Source organism: Pezoporus wallicus, unplaced genomic scaffold (genome assembly GCF_028554395.1).
Source record: "Pezoporus wallicus isolate ANWC-B61680 ecotype Strahan unplaced genomic scaffold, APGP_CSIRO_Pwel_v1 contig_14787, whole genome shotgun sequence".
Lineage (NCBI taxonomy): Eukaryota > Metazoa > Chordata > Aves > Psittaciformes > Psittacidae > Pezoporus > Pezoporus wallicus.
The window spans coordinates 260,333-281,680 of NW_026640813.1; the positions used below are offsets into that span (position 1 = coordinate 260,333).

Here is a 21,348-nt window from a genome sequence, read left to right on the forward strand (position 1 = left end):
GATTTGCCACATGATTTTTGTAAAATAAGTCATTTCTTTGTTTTCTGTAAGTTCATAAGTGAATGAAAATGTATCACCTTGGTGTTATGCAAATTGAACAATATTACTTTATTGAGAGAATATAGATGCACCCCTGTTGCTTTCCATGGGACTATACCAAATGAAGAGGGTTTTGGTAGGATTACTCAGACTGATGATTGCTACAGACTGATGGTTTCATTTTGCTTTTTCATTAGTACCAATCCCTTCAGCCTTTTCATTCTATTTTGCATTATTAAATGTATCTGAGAGATGTAAATAACTCCATCATTCCATACCTGTTTTTGTTAGGTGGATCTCCTCTCAAGTTCCCAATCTTTGATCTTTGGGTATACGAGACATATCTGATGGTGCTCTTTGGATTAAGAGGAACACATTTAATCTTCTTGGATTTTGTTTTCTATCATGGGTTTTCCCAGTCCTTGTGCACTGGAACCATACACCCTCTTATGTCACACATATAACGCTGCACCAAGTTTGTGCCTATGTCAAGATTTCTTATGTTCATACTTAGATTTGTACAAGTAGGGGGGAAAAAAACACTTCAAGAGTTAATTTGCAAGGTCTTTGCCACGTGTTTAAATGGCTGTTAGGTAAATAACTAAGGGCTTTATTAGGTTTGATTAACAAAGATATATCACCTAGAAATGTGGAAAACCTTTTTGTCTTTATAGTTCAAAGGTAACTCTATATTTATGATGAGTAAGACTGCACTGCCTGAGGGGATAAAGCACAATGGGCCTTGGAAATCAAGTATGAGACCTATAGTAGTATATCAGGAAAAAATGATGTTAGATAAAGTTCAGAGATTTCTTAGGTGCAGACTCTTTTCTTGAGGCTGATGAGGAGATAGACTTCCTACTGACTCTCACCTGGAAAGAAGCAGGTGGGAAAACTGACAAGTAGGAAATACATGTGTGTATATTTGTAAGTGTTCCACACTGTGCCCTCTTAGTGCTGGTTTCCCACTTATCTTCAGGTTATACAAAGCTGTGTCTGACTTCTCTTTTACACTGCAATTTTTCAACCTAGCTTCCCAGTTTGTGGTCTTATACATTAGAATTTTATGAAAAGCTTTTGTAAGTTAGGATTCTTGTCCAATGGCTTTTGCATTGCAAGAGACATTTGACAAATGGTCACAAGTAAAGAAAAAGGAGGAGCTTCAAGAAAGATTAATGAAAATAACAAAATAGGTAAGTCTAAAAGCTCTGGATTTTAGATAATGCCTGAAGCTTTTCTCTTCTCATTGTGTTTACCATTAGTATCTGTGATAGAGCCAGGTAAAAAGAAGCATTATCTATAAAGAGCTAATTCAACAGGTTAGAAAGCTCTGGCTCTGCTTACTGAAGGCAACCACACTTCCTCTCTGGAAACAAAGTGAATATATCATGGTTATTTGGACAGCCAATACTAAACAACCAGGAAAAGCAAATTATTATTGTGTCTCCCCTCCAAAACTTTTGTTTATGAGTTTAATTTTGCTCTCAAGGAGGCTGATGAGAAATGAGGTGTTTTACGGCTGGTTTAAAACGATAAAAATCCTCCCTGCATAGTGAAAGTGCTTTACTGAATATTAAAGGAGAGACAGCCTTGTACTAAAACAATGTCAAGATGATTGTCTGCATTCAGTGGTGGTTACTTAATGCCTTTGTCAGGAATCCATTTCAGAGGGATCTCCCGTGGGGGAAGAATCCCAGGCCTACTACCACAGTGCTGTTTTCAGTTTACACATTAAGATCAGCACCATTCTTCAGCAGCTCAGGAACAGCTGCCTCTCTGAGTTATCCTTATCCTGGAGCTGGCATGCTATGGATACGTCTTGCTGTGAGAGAAAAACCTCTGGTTGCATACGTCTGACCTCCTAGTTTTTCTTGGAGTCCAACCTGCTCACTCCAAAAGCCATTTGCAGCCTCACTTGCACTGGTATGTATCACAACTGGCTGTGAATACAGGTAAGTAGAAACTGCCAAATTAATATACTGAAACCCCTTTGCTGTTCCAGTTCTTTAAATCTCATTTTCTTGTTTTTAAAATGTCCCTTTGTGACACTAACTTTAATTGCTGAAAGAATATATGCCAAAAACCCCAAACAACAAAACCACTTTGCATTCTTAATAGAGAATTTAACAACGAGAAATCAGACCACTTACTGGCAAATCCTCCTTAAGACAAGAGATTACAGTCAGTAGAGGTTGTCAGTAATCGGGATTACATGAAATCATTTACAATAAAGTGTTCCTGGGAGACAGAGAGCTTAAGGAAATTGTGGGTTGTCAAGCTGGAGGACGTGTTAAAAAAAACAATGATGCTTTGATTTGGAAAAAGGTGTCTGATTATCCCAGATGTAGCTGGAACCATTTCTCCTTAGCTTATGTCATTTTGACTTCTGTAAATGTTGCGTGACAATCCCGGGCTCCGGTGATGTGATAACTATCTTCCAAGAAGAAAAGAGTGAGAAACTGTAATCTCAGCTGAGCGTTTGGATAAGCAAGATAGCAGCAGCTGATCTATTAGCTCTGCATGACTGAAGTCCTGTGGCAGCAATCCATAGCTTAAACAATTCTGGGGTTTGTGTCTTTTCTGGCTATTTTGCTGGTGATACACTTCATCAAAGCTCGGCCTCAGCAATCCCAACTGCACTCAACGCTGCATGTTACTGTAAATGCCCTCTCCATCCCTTGGGGCTGAGATCAGTTTTCATGAGAGGAAGGTGTGTTTGGATGTTCCCCAATTCATAATTCATTCTGTGTGCATGCCTTAGGCAGCTCACTGATCCTTGCTTGACACTGGCTTCTGTGATCTACTCTCTTCTCTGCCCCCTCCCCAAAACACTAAATCATCTTTTTTTCCTCTCCTCATCATGCCAATGTTTTTCATTGTAAGAAAGAAGTAACTATTTGGGACTTCTTTTTTTCCAGACTCTTTTGTGAGAAAGGAGTCAGAGAAGCCAGTCTATAGTTAAAAATCTGTCTCTGAATGATGTCAAGTTCCAAATATTGTAGAAATGACCAAAATTTTGTGCCTAACACTTGCCATGGAGACAGGAATATTTCTACATGTAATAATTCATATGGGAAACTTCCAGAAGAAAAGGAATTTGTCAATGAGAATCAGAAGTTTTTGTGGTTTACAATAAATTCAAGACTTTTCTAAGCTTATTGCTGACATATTGACACCAAGCACTATGCTGGGTTGTGGTTGGTGATGGCTTTGTTGATCGCTAACATTCTTGTCAGTAAGGCTTACTCTATTTTTAGAAAGCATCTCCAGGAGCAGGATTTCAATCTGCACAGCACTAAACTCTGGTTCCAATTCCTTACTGCTTTGTGCTTCTCTTAATAGTATGTATTGGACCTTGATTATAGCATACTTGAATAGATGTTATAGAGCTTCTAAGGGTGGTATTTTCTGCTCTTCTGAATTTAGACCTGTTTGGGAGTCTAACTATGCTATTTTTGCTTTCTTACTCAAGGGCTCTGAGCTCAATCCTGTCATGGGTAGGTAGTGGTTACTGCCCACATTCAGCTATCTCTGGAAATGACTTCTTCATATTTAGTAGGAGCATGTGGGAAACAAGCTTAATTCATCAGGGCAAGAGCAGTGATAATTTCAACTATGGGTGAAGAAAGTTTGCAACCATGAAACCCTTTCTACATCATATTACATGGGATGTGTTTGCTCTTAGTAACTTTTGGAGAGGAAGAAGCATTTGGCTACAGCTCTTTACAGCTTGCATGATGTTACATCTCTCCATGTGAATCAATTCCTATGGAATAGTGACTCTGAGAGTGTTATAAACAGCCTGAATGTTACAACAGTGCGTGAGTTTATGTGTTTATAGCTGGTTTTCAGAACTCCATAGAAGTGTGGATTCTACTCAAGTAGGTCTGGTTGTGGAATAATCCCATGTGGGTTTGGGTTTGAGGCTTGTTACATGAACTGACACTTGTCTAGAATAATGATGAACTTTATTTGCTAAGTCTAAACTGAGCAGGTTTGTCTAGAGGGAGATGTTAGAGTTTAACATTAAGTCTAATGTAATTTATTATTTTCATTAGAGATTTGAGAGAAAGTAAATAAATTAATGATATCCACATGTAGTAGTAAATTAAAATTGCTAACACAAATATTATTGAAGGGAAGTGGGTACTAGAAACATGGTGGCATTATGAAATAGCAGAAGATGTAATGACAAATGGGAAAATGATGAGGAAGCAGCTTGGATCTAGCAGTTCTCTGAGAACCTGAAGAGTGATAGACAGTGAAGCAGTCTGCAATGTCACAGGCCATTAAGAAGTCTACCAAATTTCAGGTCACCTACATGAAGGTGAATTCACCTAAGAGAAGGATGCCATTTTTTATGAGATCATTCCTGAATTATCAGGGTTTATTTTTTCATCAACAGCTACCTGTAGGCAAGGCTGAATACCACTGTGTGCTCTAGAGAGACTTAGGGTAATTGCCACTGTGTCCAGATGTGCTCTGAAGCAGGAGTGGTGAGGAGCTTCCTGGTAGGTGGAGAGAAGAGTGGGGTGTTTGCAGCAGGTTTTTAATCTGCTCTAGGAACACACTTATAAAATACTACAGCTCTCTGTATAAACAACCTTCAAAAAGTCCTTGCAGAAGACTGTGATTTATTACATCCATGCTCCATTTTCCTCTTTTCCAGGCTGAAACTTCCTTAGTAAATCCCCATTCTGAAGCTTTTGGTTATACCTGCAGCCCTCCCTTGAACAACTTCTGCTAACACCCTTCTGGGACCAAAACAACATGTTGCATTCAAGATGTAGACACGCCACAGTGTTTACACAGCAGATATTCCCCAAGTGTACAGCAATTCACTCAAAACACAGAAAAGAAGGTCCCAGGATTGCTCCTTAGCATATCCTATGGATTTTGGGCATCTATTTTATCTCTAATGCTAAAGTATTCGTTTATGCACAAGTAGAAAATGTGGCAGGAATTCATGCAGTACGGCTGAGATAACACTATTTCTTGTAGACTGAGCAGCCCCATCACTTGGCAAGTCCTTGATGGAGAAAAGCCCCTCACAGGTATATAATGAAGTCAGCAGAAAGGGAGCTCAGGACAGAAACCAAGTGTGGAAAAACTTAGCTAAGAGGGTGAGTTTGGCATTTGGATTTTTCCCTCTTCATAATAAACACGAATACTTTTCCAACTACACCAGTTAACCTAATAAGACAAGCTGTTACCTCTCCCTGCCAGCCCAGCAACTCTGATGGTATTTTCCAAACCCTTTGCATACCCTGTCCTGTTTTCTGGATGAATGATTGCTCTGTTTCCTGAATGAGGAGTATGAAATTTCATTGCTTTATACTAGACATCTAAGCATGAAGTCAGACACAGTTCCAAGGGTTGAAGTAGTTAATATGATACAGAAACTCTGTGATTCTTTCATGAATAACCAACTTGGTTGGCAGGTCAAACCAGCACAGGAGATAACGGCATAGCGTGTTCATAGGCTGATTGTAGCAAGTGTGTAACTGAATTCTTTGGGCTGAATTCAGAGCAAGTTTTACTCTGCAGTGGGTCTGGGGAGTGGCAATATTTAGATGCAACACATATAGCAGGGGTCACTGCAATCATGGGACATGGAAAAGTCAGAGGAAGAAGCAAAGAGAAAGCAGCTAGCCATTAAGTTGGATGGTAGTTAGATGCCTTCTTTGGATTAAAAATCGTGAGCTGCAGATGATGGAAGCAAGGAGAATATGCTTGGGAATTATCCCTTTGCTTTTCTCCAGGTATCCCTCACTGTCCCTGCACCTGTGCTTCATTCTTACCTTTTATAATCGCCCTCTTTTGCACCACCTTTTTTTCTATTCAGTGTCCCTTTCTGCTATTACTGTGTAGGGTGTCACCTGCTGAGTATTCCTTTACCCATCCTCTTTCATTCCCTCTCCCTGCAATGACAGTCCACATCACTTTACTTTCTTCTATCGCATTATTAGTTCTTCTGATACATTCCAACATACCCCTTTCCCTTCTACTATAACTATTCTAGTTCCTGGTTGACACAACAGACCATGGGCTATCAACAGCATTTTCTGTGAGATCTCTTTTTCTAGAATTCATTAGATTTTAATTGAAAAGGAAATGTCAGCTGGGTTTAAAGAGATGACATTGGTTAATGTTTCAGTAAGTGCAAGAACCACTGTAACACACAGCATGGGTCAGGAACTGTCAGCTACTCTGTACCCAGCATGTAACGTCTTGTGGCCCGGTCCCTTGCTCCTTATGTGCTGGTGTAATACACGTGATTAATAGTAAGCTGTTCCCACGAATTACCTATTGATAGCTTAAGGGCTGTATGCAATGGGGTGTACCCTACTCATCCTCTTTGGGGAACATCGTGTAGGGGGGACATGGGGGACAAATGGCATAGATCCTTCAGCAGTCTCATAATTTGTTTTAAGTTCCTTTTCTCTCTCAGTGAGTCATGCTCATCTCCCTGTGACTTGAGAGTTCATCCTGGGATCTCATGCCATCTTTCTGTCTTTATGAGAAGGTGTGTATGATGATCCACCCTAATGGTTTCTGTTGCTGGCTGTGGCAGCATGTTTTATGATGGGTGTGGTACATTCCCATTTTCTCTGTTGTGCATGTACAGTATTCACCTTGCAGCCCCACCCGTGGCCACTCCCACCCTCCCACTGGGAATCGCCCACAGTAAGCTCTGTAATTACCTTTATTTGATCTGAGGAATGGATTTGGGAATCTTATTTGCACAGTCGTAAGCTGAGTATGTTAAAACAAAACAAAAAAAACCCAACAAAAACCTTTGACTGATTCACTGAGCAGGGATGTGTTAAGCAGAGAGAGCAGACACACAGTTCAGGGGCTGTTTAACTGAAGTGTGCTTGGAGTTCTTGCTTTGGAAATGTCTAACTACAATACCGGTATAACAGGGGAATTTCATCTGTTATCTCCTATTCTGAGTTCTTCATGTCAGCAGGCAAAGCTGCTGTAAATTACGGTTCTGTTAGTTTTACATTGAATTAAACTGAATCAGTGCAAAGTACAGTTCATACTTGTTTTATGTGTTTAGTCTGGGTTCTGCAGTGTAACTTACACAGACCTCTGACTCTCAGTGAGTATGCACTCAGAGGTAATGCAGCACTGGTTCAAGCATTTAGATTATGGGGAAAGCTTTGAAAAGAAAGAAACAAACCCAAAGAAAGACTCAAGCTCCTACCTGGGCTTTTTAAGATCAGAGGTCTTTCACCTGCAACTAGTAACTAATTCAGCTCCTCACAGAAGCCCTGCTGATTTGGAGTGATGTGTTCTGCTGACACCTATTCCTAGGCATGCATGAAAAATGTTGCATATAAAGTAGTAAAGATTTAGGGACAGGTAATGGAGAATGATATGTATTTCTTTGGAGGGAACCTACCCTCCAGTCCCAGCAATAGCCTTTCTGTCGCCAAACCTTCAGTGTTGTTTCTGTATGTGCAGCAGTCAATGCTGACTAGCATGTTAGAGTATTTCAAACAGGTATGTGGGGAAATTGGGCTGACAATTTGCAGATGATACTGTTATTCTGAGCAGTTGTGATAAAGATTAGGGGAAGGAACAGTAAAAAAACATGAGAAGGAAAACCAGAACTAGCAGATAAAAAGTTTCTTCCACAGTATAAGACCGTGGTGTGTTGCTGTCTTGAACAGTGCACAATTCTGGTTCTCCCTGTCTTGAAAAGGAGACAGTTGTACAGGATAGGTTGAGGAGAGGGCTGAAAGTCTGGTTAAAGGTTTGATCCAGCTTCCATATGAGGAATAAGTAAGTGGCTTTGGCCTGAAAGAAATTGATGGTGAAAGAATAGAAGAGATGTATTAAATCCCAGGTGGCATGGGGAGGGTAAACAGGCACTGAAGGTGTACTCCTAACTCAACAGCTCCAATGCCTGGTAGGAAGAAGATACAAAACTAGCAAAATTAGTTGGTTCTTTACACAGTGTGTAGCTGAGCTGTGCAAGGCCCTACCACAGCGGCTTTGTATGGATTCAAGGGATGGCTGGGCAAGTTCATAGAAAGGAAAATCCATTGTGGCTTATTCAATAGATGAACACCAGATCTGACTTGGGAGGTCTGTGACTTGCAAACTATGTTTACTGTTTCTATGCTTTCTCCTCATGTTTAGTCTTGTCCATTGCTGGAAATAGGATGCTGGGCTAGATGGGCCTTTGGTTTCACCCAGGATGGATGTTTCGGTATCATGTGCGTTGCATTGCACACTGTTTTAAAGACAAACCCAGACAATGTCTCATGTTCCAGTGGCATAAACTCTCTGCAGTGTAAAGGTAACATAGAGATACAGCTGTCTACTTACAGAACAAACACTGCAGTTATGGAGAAGGGAGAGAGAAAAAAAATGAAGGTGAAGAAATAAAAAGGCAAACACCTGATTATGCTAAACCTTTTCTCTCCCTGCCCCCACATTACAAAGTCATTCGCATCCCAGCATCAAGTTGAGAAGTTAGTTTTGTAATTTAAAGCACTGTCTTTGGAATATCAGGAGGAGCAAGAGACAGGCAGACAGAAGAATAAATGAGGGACAGTTTGGAGATTAAAGAAGCTTATAGGAAAATATGGTCTGACATTGTTTTGCAAAAAATGAGTAACATACAAATATGCTAATCCTTTAGGAAGGAGTAACTGCTGAGAACAAGATGAGATACAAGTAACTTGAAACTAGGAAGACTAAATAAAGGAGGGATGGGGAAGGAAAATCAGACTTAATAGGATGAACAAAATGAGGAGTTGTGCATGAAGGCATTAAACTTCCCAGGAAGGATTGTGTTCATTCTTTGTAAGCCTTGGAAAACTTAGTCTCCTCTTAGTACAAGTACAAAGAAAGTTCCCAAGGGAAACAAAAAGATAGGAAAATGAGGGAAGTTGTGAGAGAATAGACACAAATAAACTCATCCCCGTTTACAGTGATATGAGACAGCATAAGAGCCTCTAAAAACTGTGACTGTTGGCCATATACAACAGACTTAAGTTGCACCAAAGTTCATTCACCCAATTGACCTTCTCTCTGCTTCATTGTGAAGTGACCGATGCCTGTTCTTCCCTTCACCCTCCCCACTTTCCAAGTACTCACTCCTCTGCTACACCCACCTCTTTTCCCAGTGCCTAATTTATTCCTAGAGTCTATTTCTGTTTCATAAATACTGCTTCCTGATGTAAAAGCATCCATAAAAGAAAAGCCCTCCACAATACCTATTGGATTTTTAAGTTCGTTTTGTCTAATTCTCCATCTATCTTAACCCTTTTAGGAAAATCCTCCAAGCTTTGTGAAAATTAAGAGGAGCAAGACAAAGCCAAGTTTCTTTCCCCACTTCTACATTCCTGGTTGCTTAAAAGCACATTGTTCAAGACAGCATGCCTTAAAATGATACAAAATAATATAAGTTGTTCAACTAGACTGAACTTTTTGGCCAGGTTCATCTGCCTTGTGCAGTGTGAGGTGCTTTTATATTGATTTCTTTCTTTGGGCATTATCTGACTGAACAGGAGAGCAGAACTAAGGAATTTATAATCCCTGTGCTCAGCAAAGCCACTGAGAAGAAAATGCACAAATCTGACCTGCATTCCCCTCTTGAGGTGCTTCATTGTCCATCTTAAATCTCCAAAGTGCTCAATCAATAGAGTATCTAAGAAATGGAGACCATGAGAGTGGCCTTTCCCATGCTTAAGTATTTTGACTTTTAAATGAGTATCTGAAGTAACAGAGAGTCTCCTTCAAGAGCTATGTATGTATTCAAAATAGTGCCTCTGCTTTCCACTGTTACTTAACAAAATCCACATTCTCTTTGTGTGTCCATCTCATGAGTTGATCCCTTCAGGGTGATAAGTGAGACAACAAATAGAATCATAAAATCATAGAATGGTTTGGGTTGGAAGGGACCTTAAAGCTCATCCAGTTCCAACCCCTGCCACAGGCAGGGACACCTTCCACTAGAGCAGCTTGCTCCAAGCTCCTGTGTCCAACCTGGCCTTGAACACTGCCAGGGATGGGGCAGCCGCAGCTTCTCTGGGCACCCTGTGCCAGCGCCTCAGCACCCTCACAGGGAAGAGCTTCTGTCTTAGCTCTAACCTGAACATCCCCTGGGTTAGTTTAAACCCATTCCCCCTTGTCCTGTTGCTACAGTCCGTGATAGGTTTTTAATTCTTTCTGTCCCAAATTATGGCTAGTTAAAATATCTTCTGGGAAAATATTAAAAAGAATAATTTAAGATAGATTAAGTAAATCACAAAAATTAGAAAATGTGAAGGTCACAGTTTTTTTTAGGAGAAATGAAGTTTTAGTGCACAATAAGTAGCCTTCCCCATCTCTTGCTTATAGGAAGATCACAATGACTTTAGAAAATAGAGATTTCTTTCATCACAAAACACGAGGCAAAACCACCCTTGAAATAAAGGTCTGGAATTTCACAGAAACTGCAGCCATCCAAAACCAGCGTGTACAGAAACAGTTTTGCAATAAACAGTCTGAATAAACAGTCTCTGTTTCATGGAGGAAGCATCACTTAAGCAAGTGTAGTGAATTAAATACACATCCTTGATGCTCTTTCAAAATCCTTAATAGAGGTGAAAATTAGAAATGAGAAAAAGGCTGAAATTAAACAGGAATTATCTAAGTCCTGCATTTCCCCATATACTCATGTTGCATTTGACACACATGTATCATTATGCAGCTTATGAAATACATGAGATTCTTCCTGAGAGACTTGTGCCCCTTCTAACAGGGATTTTGTCCAGTCTCTCCTTAGTGTAAAAAATTAACTCCTTTACTGAAATGGAATCTTACAGTTTTGTGAGCAACCAGCTATAAAGAGCTTGAAACTATGCTCATTTCTTCTCTTAAAGTATTAAATTTCAGTGATACATAAAACATAATGAACTGAACTAAGGGGATTACCACATTAAAGAAAGAGATGTAAAACTAAGCCTATTGCAAAAGCCATTCTGTTTTCTTATGCATAAAAAATAATGCAAATTAAACTTTTTATAGGTGTTTGTTTCCAACACACACCTGATAAAGAATATTCATGAAGGGACTGGAAGTACAGTTTCATACTATTGCTAACTCTGGAGCTACTAATAGGAATTCCAGGAGAAAAAAGCAAATTGAGATATTAAAAGGTATTTATGTTTTATAATCCCCCAAATCTGTATCAACATCAATAGCAGCAACAGCTCAACATTTTACTTCCTTGTAAAGATCTCTGTGTCATACAGTTTTTCACTCTTTCTAGTTTGAGCTTTTTCAGATTGACTAAATGAGTGTAGGACTACTTTTATGATATTATGTTATTTGGGGGACTACAGACTGGAATGCAAAACCAGAACATAGTGTTACACATGCAGTAGAGCAAAGTAAAGATGTCAGCAAGGAAAAGCAGGTCCTGAGCAAATAGCATGTTGTTTGGAGACTTTAGAGGCTTATTCATGAAGAAAAGTCATGAAATTAAAGAATATGTTTCATTTTAAACTTTTCTGCATTCATATAGTTATTCCCTCTGATTTAATATGTTTTCCTTTGGAAAACATGATTTTATATTATGGTAGCTGTCAGCAAAGCGTTTTGTAGTCGAAGAGAAGATTTGTGTTTGGGATTAGTTATATCTGAGGCTATGTAAAGTGAATTTCTGTATGAGAAGCTTTTGTCAGCTTTCATTACTCTCTGCTGGTGAAGAGGCCACTCAGCTGCTGGAACCAACCTCATACTTTGCCGTCTTTGTCAGCTTGTTTTGTGGTGACAGTAGCTTCCTACAGCAGATCTCATGCTATGGTCAAAGGCCATTTTGCTCCGTGGTTGGGAGTAGAGCAGAGCTATGAGGTGCCTGGTTTTCTCAGCTATTGTTTCCAATCCATAACAAGATCTATATACCATCAGGAATACCATTGGAAAGATTCAGAGTCACAGGAAAGCTGAGGCTGGAAGGGACCTCAGGAGCTCATCTAGTCCAACTCGCCTGCTCAATGCCAGGTCAGCTAGATTGAAGTGAAGAGTATCAGCAGGAAAATGAAATGAAAAGCACATGCCTAGCTCTTCTGTCAGGGAAATCAGGCCCTGTGTCTGTTACAAAACCCATGCATGCTTGTTTAAACATTAAGCATCACTAATGAATGCACTGTCAAATCTGACTTGCTAAACTAGGGCAAAGGAATTCTTCTTATGGGCTCTTGATTTTGTTTTCTGTCAACTATTCCTTTCCTTCTCCCTATCCAAGTTAAATACTGCCACTTCTCACTTTTCTTTTTGTAATTCTTGACCTGCCTTACAGTTTTTGAGAAGCTCAGTGCTGCTGGAACAGGGAGTACACAAAAATCACTTTTTTAACACAGTTTTGTCAAGAATACATATTTTTCTATTGGTATGAAAAATAAAGGTGGAAACTTGATTCTTGGTGTCTAAAACCCATAAGCAGGTATTATAAAATCCCTCCTGCTTGTTTTCAGAATTCCATGGTGATAAGATTTGATTATCCATACTGTTCAATTCAAGGAGTTCACTCCTGGTACATTCTACCTTCAGTTTCAGTGTATGCTATTTCCAGTTTCTACATTTCCCTTCTCTCTTAAATTTTAGTTTGTCATCTTAAATCTGTGTATGTGTCTCTATATGTGGGAAAATCTTCTAAACCTGACCTTTTCCTGTTTTAATTGAATATATTCTTTAAAATTATTTTTGCTGTGGAGGCTTTCAACAAGGAAAATCATCACTTTGAGCCAAAATTTGCAGCCCCCTTTGAACTCCTTTTGAGCCATTCTACACAACACACAGGTGTATCGATACATCTGCCTTGGTTTTTCCTGTTTATAGAGTCAGAGAGGAAAAAAGAACAAGTGACTGAGTTATGCTGTGTTCCATTTGATTTTTAGCTGTTCAGTTTGACTGCGGAAAGCTCCTGCAAGCCAATGCATGTGAAATTAGGCTGCAGGGAACTCATCTATGTGAAGATGGACAGAAATCCAGGAAGCCTTTACTAGATTTCTAGTGAGTCTTAAGCACGGAATGGAAATGTGATGCAAAGAGTTTTTCCATCTGAGTACAGGTATTTTAAGCTGTGCACTGAACTGATATATACTTATGGACGGTAAATTTCCATAGATTTAAATAAGTGGGACTATTGCTCAACTCCTGAGAAGGCGGTGTGCAGACTATCCCAAACAGCACCTTGCATTAATGGCTAATCTTGAAAATGCTGGTCCTACTATGTAATTTTTCAGTGCTTTGAAAGGTTCATATAAAAGATGTTAGACAATAGGATCTCTTGGGTGTTACCAAACCAGAATTCAGATAGCACAAAGCTGACCCCAGCCCCATGTGGTGGAGCAGGTGCTCTCTAGACACTCTGCATTTCAAAGAAAAAGAAAACAAACCATCCCAAATCTATTCCTTCGTGGAAAAGTAGGGCATCCATTAATTACTGACCTTAAAGCCCAATGGAAAACTAACGGGGCAATGACAAGTCAGAGGATGAGAAATCCTGGGATATTAATGCTGTTTGCCTCTGATCTCATACACTGAAGGCTACGGGTGTTCTCCCCTCCCAGAGGACAGGGCCGAGGCCTTTTGACGTCTTCAGGTTCAGTCGTCCCAATTAATTTCATCCAAGTGAATTTGGAGAATCAGCTGAAATTACTGCAGAGCTGCAGGTCTTTGAGAGTGCACTGAGTGTGAGTGCCCTGTACAGCACTGAAAGGAGGTAAATACAGTGCCTGTCTGGAAACTAGCAAGTGAGGGAATTACAGACGGCAGATTTAACTTGAATTCCCAGAAAAGTCCAAAATTGAACAAACACCAAAACACCAAAGTAAGGAAAAAAAGACAAAAGTAAAAACCTTTATGAACTTATTAAGCAATTGTCATACCAGCGTAGTTTCCCTGCAGACTGGCCTTGCCAGAAGAGGAGGTCTGCAGGTAATACAGCTTGACCTTAGTGAGGCTTCTACACTACCTCCCATGATGTTCTCATGAGCAAACTAAGAACATGCATTTTAGGTAAAATTCTACTAGAGAGGAGGTAAAGGTGGATGGAACAGAGTATTAAGAGTCCCTGCTGGCTGTTTGTTGTCAGAATGAAGGGGTATTTTGAGTGGATTTCTTGGAGAGCCTGTTACTACTTGGGATTTTCATTAATGACTTGCATGATAGACTAGAGAGGAGCACTAATCACATTTGGAGACAGCATGAAGATGGAAGGCTTTGCATATGGATTTAGAGGAGAGGATTAATATTCAAAAGGAGTCAGAAAAAATGATGTGGAGAAAGTAAAACGCAGTTCAGTGATAACTGAGTTCAACATCTTGTCAGGAATAATAAACCCTGCAGATAGTGAATGAGAATAAGTGACTGTATAAAAAGGTGTAGAGGTTTTAATGGGTTACAAGCTGAGCTACATCAGCCACATCATGCCATAATGTAAAAGGCAGACGTGCTAGCAGGTACAAGGTGCTTAAAGAAATATATCCAGTGGGACTTGTGAAGTAACTCCTCGTGCTCTAGGAAAAGCATCAGCTGAAGGTTTGTGTCCAGTTTTGGTCACTGCAGTTTGAACCTCCAGCTTGGAGGAGGAGAGGAGTGAGAATGTTCAGAGGCCCAGAAAATGTGGCTTATGAGGAAACCTTTACAGAATTAAGTTGTTTAGTCTGGAAGAGAATTTATATTGAAGGACATTCCAGCTCTTTTTTTTCCCCCCTCTCCTTTGCTCTTCTTTTCTGCAGCTTGGGAGGACAGTGCCTAGCTGTTTAATTATTCCAGCTGGGAAAATAGTAAATTATTTCCTTCTATGAATTACTTACATTCCTGGGAGAACAGGTTCCTGTCTAATATTTCTGGCATCCTACCATTTGCCCACAGAGGGGAATGTTGCAGGGACCTGTCCTGGCAGGTCTGTTGAACCAGCAGTTAAGAGTTTGCAGGGCAGGGATACCTACCCATTCCAGGAGTAAAGTACGGGCTAGGTGTGGAAGTTGTAAGCTGACACTGGATGAGCTCCTTTGAGAGGCTCTAACAAACTGGTGAGGCAGCAGTACAGAGGGAAACAAATTGGGTTAAAATGACAGCATGTTTAGCTTCATTACATGACTCTGATGGAACCTCACCCTATATGCTTCATTCATTTCTGAGCACTTCACCAACAGAAAGATAATAATGCTCTGGATTGCAGGAGCCCTGTCTCATCCAAACATCTTAAAAAGATTTTACATATATTTACTAAGCCTCAGAAAAACACTGTTGAGATTTCTAAAGGCTCTGCAGGGATCACTTTACTAACCACACATTTAGCAGCTCCCTTCAATACTCTGCACCATTCAACAGGGCACAAAGAATGCAGATTTCACTTGAAAATGTTAGGGAGTTTAGGTAAGATACATATAATAATCTTACGTATTATTATTTTGTTTATATGATGCAAAAAGCAACGTTGTTGTTCTGTGGACAACCCTAAAGGTCCTTCATCCCAAATTAAAATAGAGAATAATATATTCTATTGCAGTTGTTTGGAATATGTGGCTCTTTTAAGTATTGGTTTGAAGGAAGAATAGTGGCATCTAGGCCACTTGGAAGAGGGTGTTTGCAAGAAGGTAGTGAGCACAGCATGTTAGTTTACATTGAGGGCTCTCAGTTTTCTCAGTGTTGTGGGAGATACTCCTGGTAGTATCTCATGTACGACCAGGAGGCTTAGTTGCACAAGGGGGCTGCAAAAATGGCCTGTGTTGTACAGTACTTAACTGATTTAGAAGGAACCAACAAAGCCAAGAATGTGTGTGGGGTGAGGAGCCATTTAGGAAAGCAGCAGCACAGTGGGCTGTGATTGTGAGGGCATGACTTGAATTTATGTGTGAAATATGGCAAAAGAGTTAATTATTTCCCTAATCTTAGTAAAAATTTCATAGTGTCTTTAGTAATAAATTTGACAAGACTTAGCTTTTAGTCTTGAACATAAACAGCATCCTGTTGTTAGCACCATGTTGTGTTAGGCATTGATTCAATAGTGACTCAGGAGAAAGAGCAGCACCTCACAGCTCTGCTTCCTGAGGTAGACAGAATGATGCCAGACTGGGGATTTACTGGTGGGCTCCTACTTAGGGTATTCCAGCCTCTCTCAGCCTTACAGAGCTTTTGAGAACTGCCACCTTGCTTTTAAATCCGAACTCAATGAGAAGCGCTTTGGGAGGATGTGGCACTGGCCCTACTCACAGATGGATGAGAGAGAGGATGGTTTTATTTGTACCTCTCACTTAATCTGCATTATCTCCATAATTACTCTCTTTGTATTTTGACCTAATGATTTTTGAGGTGCAGAAGAGCACAGAGGTGTGTTTGACCCAAATCATAAAGCTCTGGCTATGTGAGTAACAGTAGAGGACATGGCCACAAACAGTAAATACTATCTGCTTGAAAGTTACCTCTATGGCTTATGGACACTGACCTACCAAATACTGTTTTTCTTGTGCCACATCCAAAATAACACTTTTCCTTAGTTTGCAATGGACACAGTCAGAAAGAGCCAGCTTCCAACATTTCTGCATGAGTGAGGTGTAACCTGCTAGAATATTTTGCATCTGTAATTGTCTGGTTTCTAAGCAGGACAAAGTAATACATGTAAAAATTCTTCCTTATACACTCTTCAGTGCTTTGAGTCCCCACCTTTTAAAGGCTAAATATGGGGGAGGGAGGGGAGGATTGGTTTGGATTTTGGTTTTGGTGTTTTTTTTTCCCAACTTTATGCCTTTTAACGTTATTGCACAGATTACTGCAGAACTTGGGACCTCAGATCTAGCTGTGGCCACTCAAGGTTGCCATCAAAGGCTCTTTTGGTTCTAATGGGAATCAATTATCCCTATTTTTTGCAGGACTTGGAAATTTCTGTTTCAGCTTGTTTGGAGACCATATCATTGTCCCCCTGTTCTAGGCCACTTAACAGCCTATGAAACAAGGTTATGGGAGTGATTTCATGATTTAAAGCAGTTCTGCACAACACCACTGCTTGGTTGAAATTTCTGGTGTTTGCAGCCAAAAAGGTTAGAATATTGTTGTGGTTAATGTTTAATTTCCAGAAATCCTCAACGATTATGTTTTCTTTTTATTTCTGTTTTTACAAAATAGATGCTGTAGATGCTCTAAAAGGACATAGTGCATTTTATGTTTTTTTTTATGTGTCTTTCTTATTAACCCCTTCAAAAACTCTCTTTGAGCAGCAAGCTATTGTCCTATAAAAGGAAAAGCCTGTTATTACAAGGAATGGATCAGAAAGACATTGCTTCATGTGGGTGAGCCTCTTTCTACACTTTCCTCTTTCAGCCCAGTGTTTTGCAGTAATGGCAAGTGTCTTCATGTATTCCTATTTACACCTATCACAGTGGCATAGAGATACTTCCATTTACTCCCCAGAGTACGCGACTGACTCCTGTCTCAGTAACTGACACATGGCTCTGGTTGTATCTAGGAACACAGCAATATTATACAACTATCTATGCTTGTGTACAAGCCAGTACTTTCCTACACTACAACATTTGAGGTGAGTGTAGATGCTCAAATGATGAGGATGCAGTCCCTTACTTTATTTACATTGACACTACTTGTACCCGTCTCCCATCACCGGGATGAAGTAAACAATGAGCTTTAGTTGTATATTTTCTTGGCTGCATATAGAATACAGAGTATCACCTGGCTGAAAGCAAACTACACAATCCTTTACTCTTTAAGAAATATGCATCCTAAATATATAATATTTTTTGTTCTATGCTCATAATCAGTTATGCACAAAATACATTTCAGCCTAAAACCCATCCACTCGCTCACATCAGTATTCAAGTTAGAGACACATGATTCAGATAAAACCAAATATTTACAGAATAAAGTCTAATTCCCCAGGATTTAATCTGGTGTCCAGTAAACTGGCAGGAGGGCCAAGAGTGAATAATGGCTACTTGTTATTTATAGGTTTGATAATTATTGTGTTTGTAACACAAATAGTTCGTTTCTTGCTGGCAATCTAACAGTCTGAAACTAAGAAGTGAAAAGAAAGCGACAGACTTCCTGTGTATATAAAGAAATAACAAACGAGTTTCCATCTGCAACACTCAAATTCAGTCCTTTCTGCAGTCAACACACCCTAGCTCCTGTCTGGATGTCACTTCAAGTCACCTTGCCATAGAGAAGTAAGTCTAAAACAGTTTTCAACTACTACTACACAACATATGAGGCAAAAGCAACAGATTAAAAACAGAGGCCGCAGTAAAAACAAACTTGATTTCACAACATGCAACTTCCCAAGTTTTGATTTGCTATTGGAAAAGTTTGAAATAAATCCATTATGAATCTGTGAGACATGAGATTTCCCACTTTTTGTTTTTGGAAATACTTTTCATAATTTTTTCTTCTGTTATTTAAGTCTTTTTTTCCCCATGTAATAGTAAACACTTCCAGCTTTCTTTGTAACTAACACAAAGTAGCTTACATTAAGCTGGTCTACACCTGAGACAAGAAGAGCTTTTCCTTTAGGAATTCACGTACAGTCTTCATTTCTCCCAGTATTAGATAAATGGATCTATTAAACTTACCTGGTGTTTTCTCGACTCCTTCTCTTGCTACTCTGCACTTGCGGCTGGTGAATACCTATAGGAGTTGCCGGGGAACGGGATGTAGGTGCTGACCTTCCCCTTCCCTCAGCCTCAAGTTCTTCAAAGTCAGCCTCGGGGACTTCAGATTAAATAGATGAGCCAAGGCAAAAGAGTTCTGCTCCCCCTTCCGTTTGGCTTTCACGGCTGAGTTCTAAAAAGCCATATGAAGTTGTCAGAGGTTTCCTCTTACCTTTTTACTGAAGCAAAACGGCGTGCTGCTGCTCCAGGACAGGATTAGGTCATTCAAACAGCCCTGCAGAGAGAGTGGAGGCTCAGCGGTACAGAGTCTCCAAAGGCTGGAAAGATCTGATCTTACATCAGGTGAGAGAAGGCAGCTGGCTGGGCAAGCCAATAATTATGATATCAGCTCTTGTTCGCCTCGGGCAGTCCTGCATTTAATAAGAATACAAATATGACTAAGCTGCAGGTTTTTTTTTCCTTGTTCTCTTGGTAATTCTTCAGAGGAGTCGGGCAGGTATCGAGCTCTAACTGTCTGGAAAGAGAGTGCTGCTCCCTCTCAGCCTCTGGTTTTCTTTTGAATTCAAATACTCATCTGTTACTGTGTTTTGCAAGCCTATTATCTACCTGTGGTTATTAAAAACACTCTTTCCTGGCATGGATTTTGCCATACTATCAGAAAGCATCCAGCTGCCAGAAATAGGTGTCTGTCTTGCACTTGTTCAGTCTGAACTCTTGTCGTGGAAAGGACCTGGGGCTCCACCATAGTGTGTCAAACCAAGTCGCACCATTTAAACGTAAGAGGAGCACTACAAGGCCAGTATACTCTAGGTAATACTCTTCTCCCAGAACAGAATGCCTTAGCGCAGTCATAAAAATAGAACTAGATTGGAGGAGTGTATGCATTCATGTGGGCATGTATGTATATATATTTATGTGGAGAGGTTTGTTTTTTGTCTGCAGGTATGTAGAGAGGAACATGAGTTTAAATGTGCAGTTGCAGGAATAGGTATTTCTGCTGCCCATACCTGGCTTTGTGCACACTCTACAGTCCCCTACACAAACCTGATCACACCTACTGTAATAACACTTACCTACCTCATAGGGTGTTGTGAGGATTAATTAATGTTTGTAAAGTGCTTTGAAGATGAAAAGCCTTGAATGAGTGCTAAATATAATTATCATCATTCCACAAAACAGTAGAAACATCTTTGCGGCCCCCAGGTTATTGTATAGGTACACCCATGTTTATCTCCCACGATTATGGTGAGATACTGAATAAGGTCTTGAAACTTTGATAAAAACATGTTCTCTGCCTTGGAGGACGTATTTATATCCACATCAAGTTCATGCTGTTCATGAAGTGTTTTTGTGATTCCTGATGCAGAATACTTTACACAGGTTTGTAATAGAAAAGATCTACCATGGCATCTGTATGTCATAATAATGGTGGAAGAAAAGCCATGTTTTTCCCTATGATGAATTATCTCCTATCAAGAGTTTGCCAGTTTGATTTTATTAATCTGTTAGGAACTTCTGAGACTTGATGAAAAAGACTTTGTCAAGTTATCTGCTGGATCTCGTAGAGATAGTGGGCATGGAGTGTTGGTAGATATGCTCTTTCCTGATCTCAAAGATAGAGCTGGATAATTACTTGTCCTTTCCAAGGGCTTTCATATTTAATGTTCCTCAGGGTTCCATGTCTAAAACTGGCAGGGAAGATTCTGAGATGGTTTGGGCTACACTTGCCACCTTTCCTTCATTATTCCCAAATTCTGCACTACCCTTAATAGCCATTCTTACTCTGATGGCCGAGACAGACAAATCTGAGGTGGTTTTGTGTTAGTAACTTAGGTACTAACTGCACTAGCCCAGAACCAAAGCAGGCTAATGGCTTATTAACCCAGTCTCTGCAGGGAGCTTAGCAGCCAGCCTTGGAACCCAGACTGCTGCAGTGCTGCAGTTACTGGTACCTAAGTTAGGCAGTTTAACATTAAGTTGCTGGGTGTGTTTACTTGAGCTGGCGTCACAGGTCGATTGCAGTGCAGAGATAAGATCCTGAATGAAAGTGAACCACTGACTGGCAAGCATTATCTCTTCTTGCCTGGGATAACTATCAGGAGGAAATACCTAGAGGAAAGGGGGTGTCACTATTTGCTGCAGACTTTTCCTGTTTCTTACCAACGTGTATCACAGCCTTTATCAACATTCACCTTTGTGGACATGGAAGAGTGCAGCCCACCCAGCATTACTGCTACATAGTGTTTATCCTTTGGGTAGCAGAATAGTTTTGTCGAATTTAAAGTGAGTATTTTTTTTTCCTGACAGCTGTCTTGCAGTCAATGTGAAGAGTTTTGTTAAACAGTTTGGTCTTCAGGAGATGATGCCATATGCCAGAAGCAAAGAACAGAAGAGATCAAGGAGCTTACATCAGAACAAACGTAGTGTTGTCAGATCCAGACTGGCCTACTGTAATGTGTTACCTTTACATTTCTCCTTGGTCTGAGCTTTTGTTGAAAGGCTAAGGTACTTGTTTAGTACCTCAGTACTGGTAGTGATTCTGAACTGTTAAATTCTGTTCCTAGAGCTGATCTGCCATTTCTTGGGGGAAAAAAATAGCAGCCATCAAAGTTGCAGAGTAAATATTCATCATGTGAGTCAGTGGAACCAATTCAGTGAGGTCTGACTGAGACTA

At 40.1% G+C, this 21,348-nt stretch overlaps 1 long non-coding RNA gene across 1 annotated transcript in view; it reads left to right on the forward strand.

Annotated features, from left to right (window-relative positions):
* The window catches only part of LOC130605356 (uncharacterized), a 46,733-nt gene that overhangs the window by 8,363 nt on the left and 17,022 nt on the right, over positions 1-21,348 (forward strand). The gene's annotated exons all lie outside the window — the stretch shown is intronic.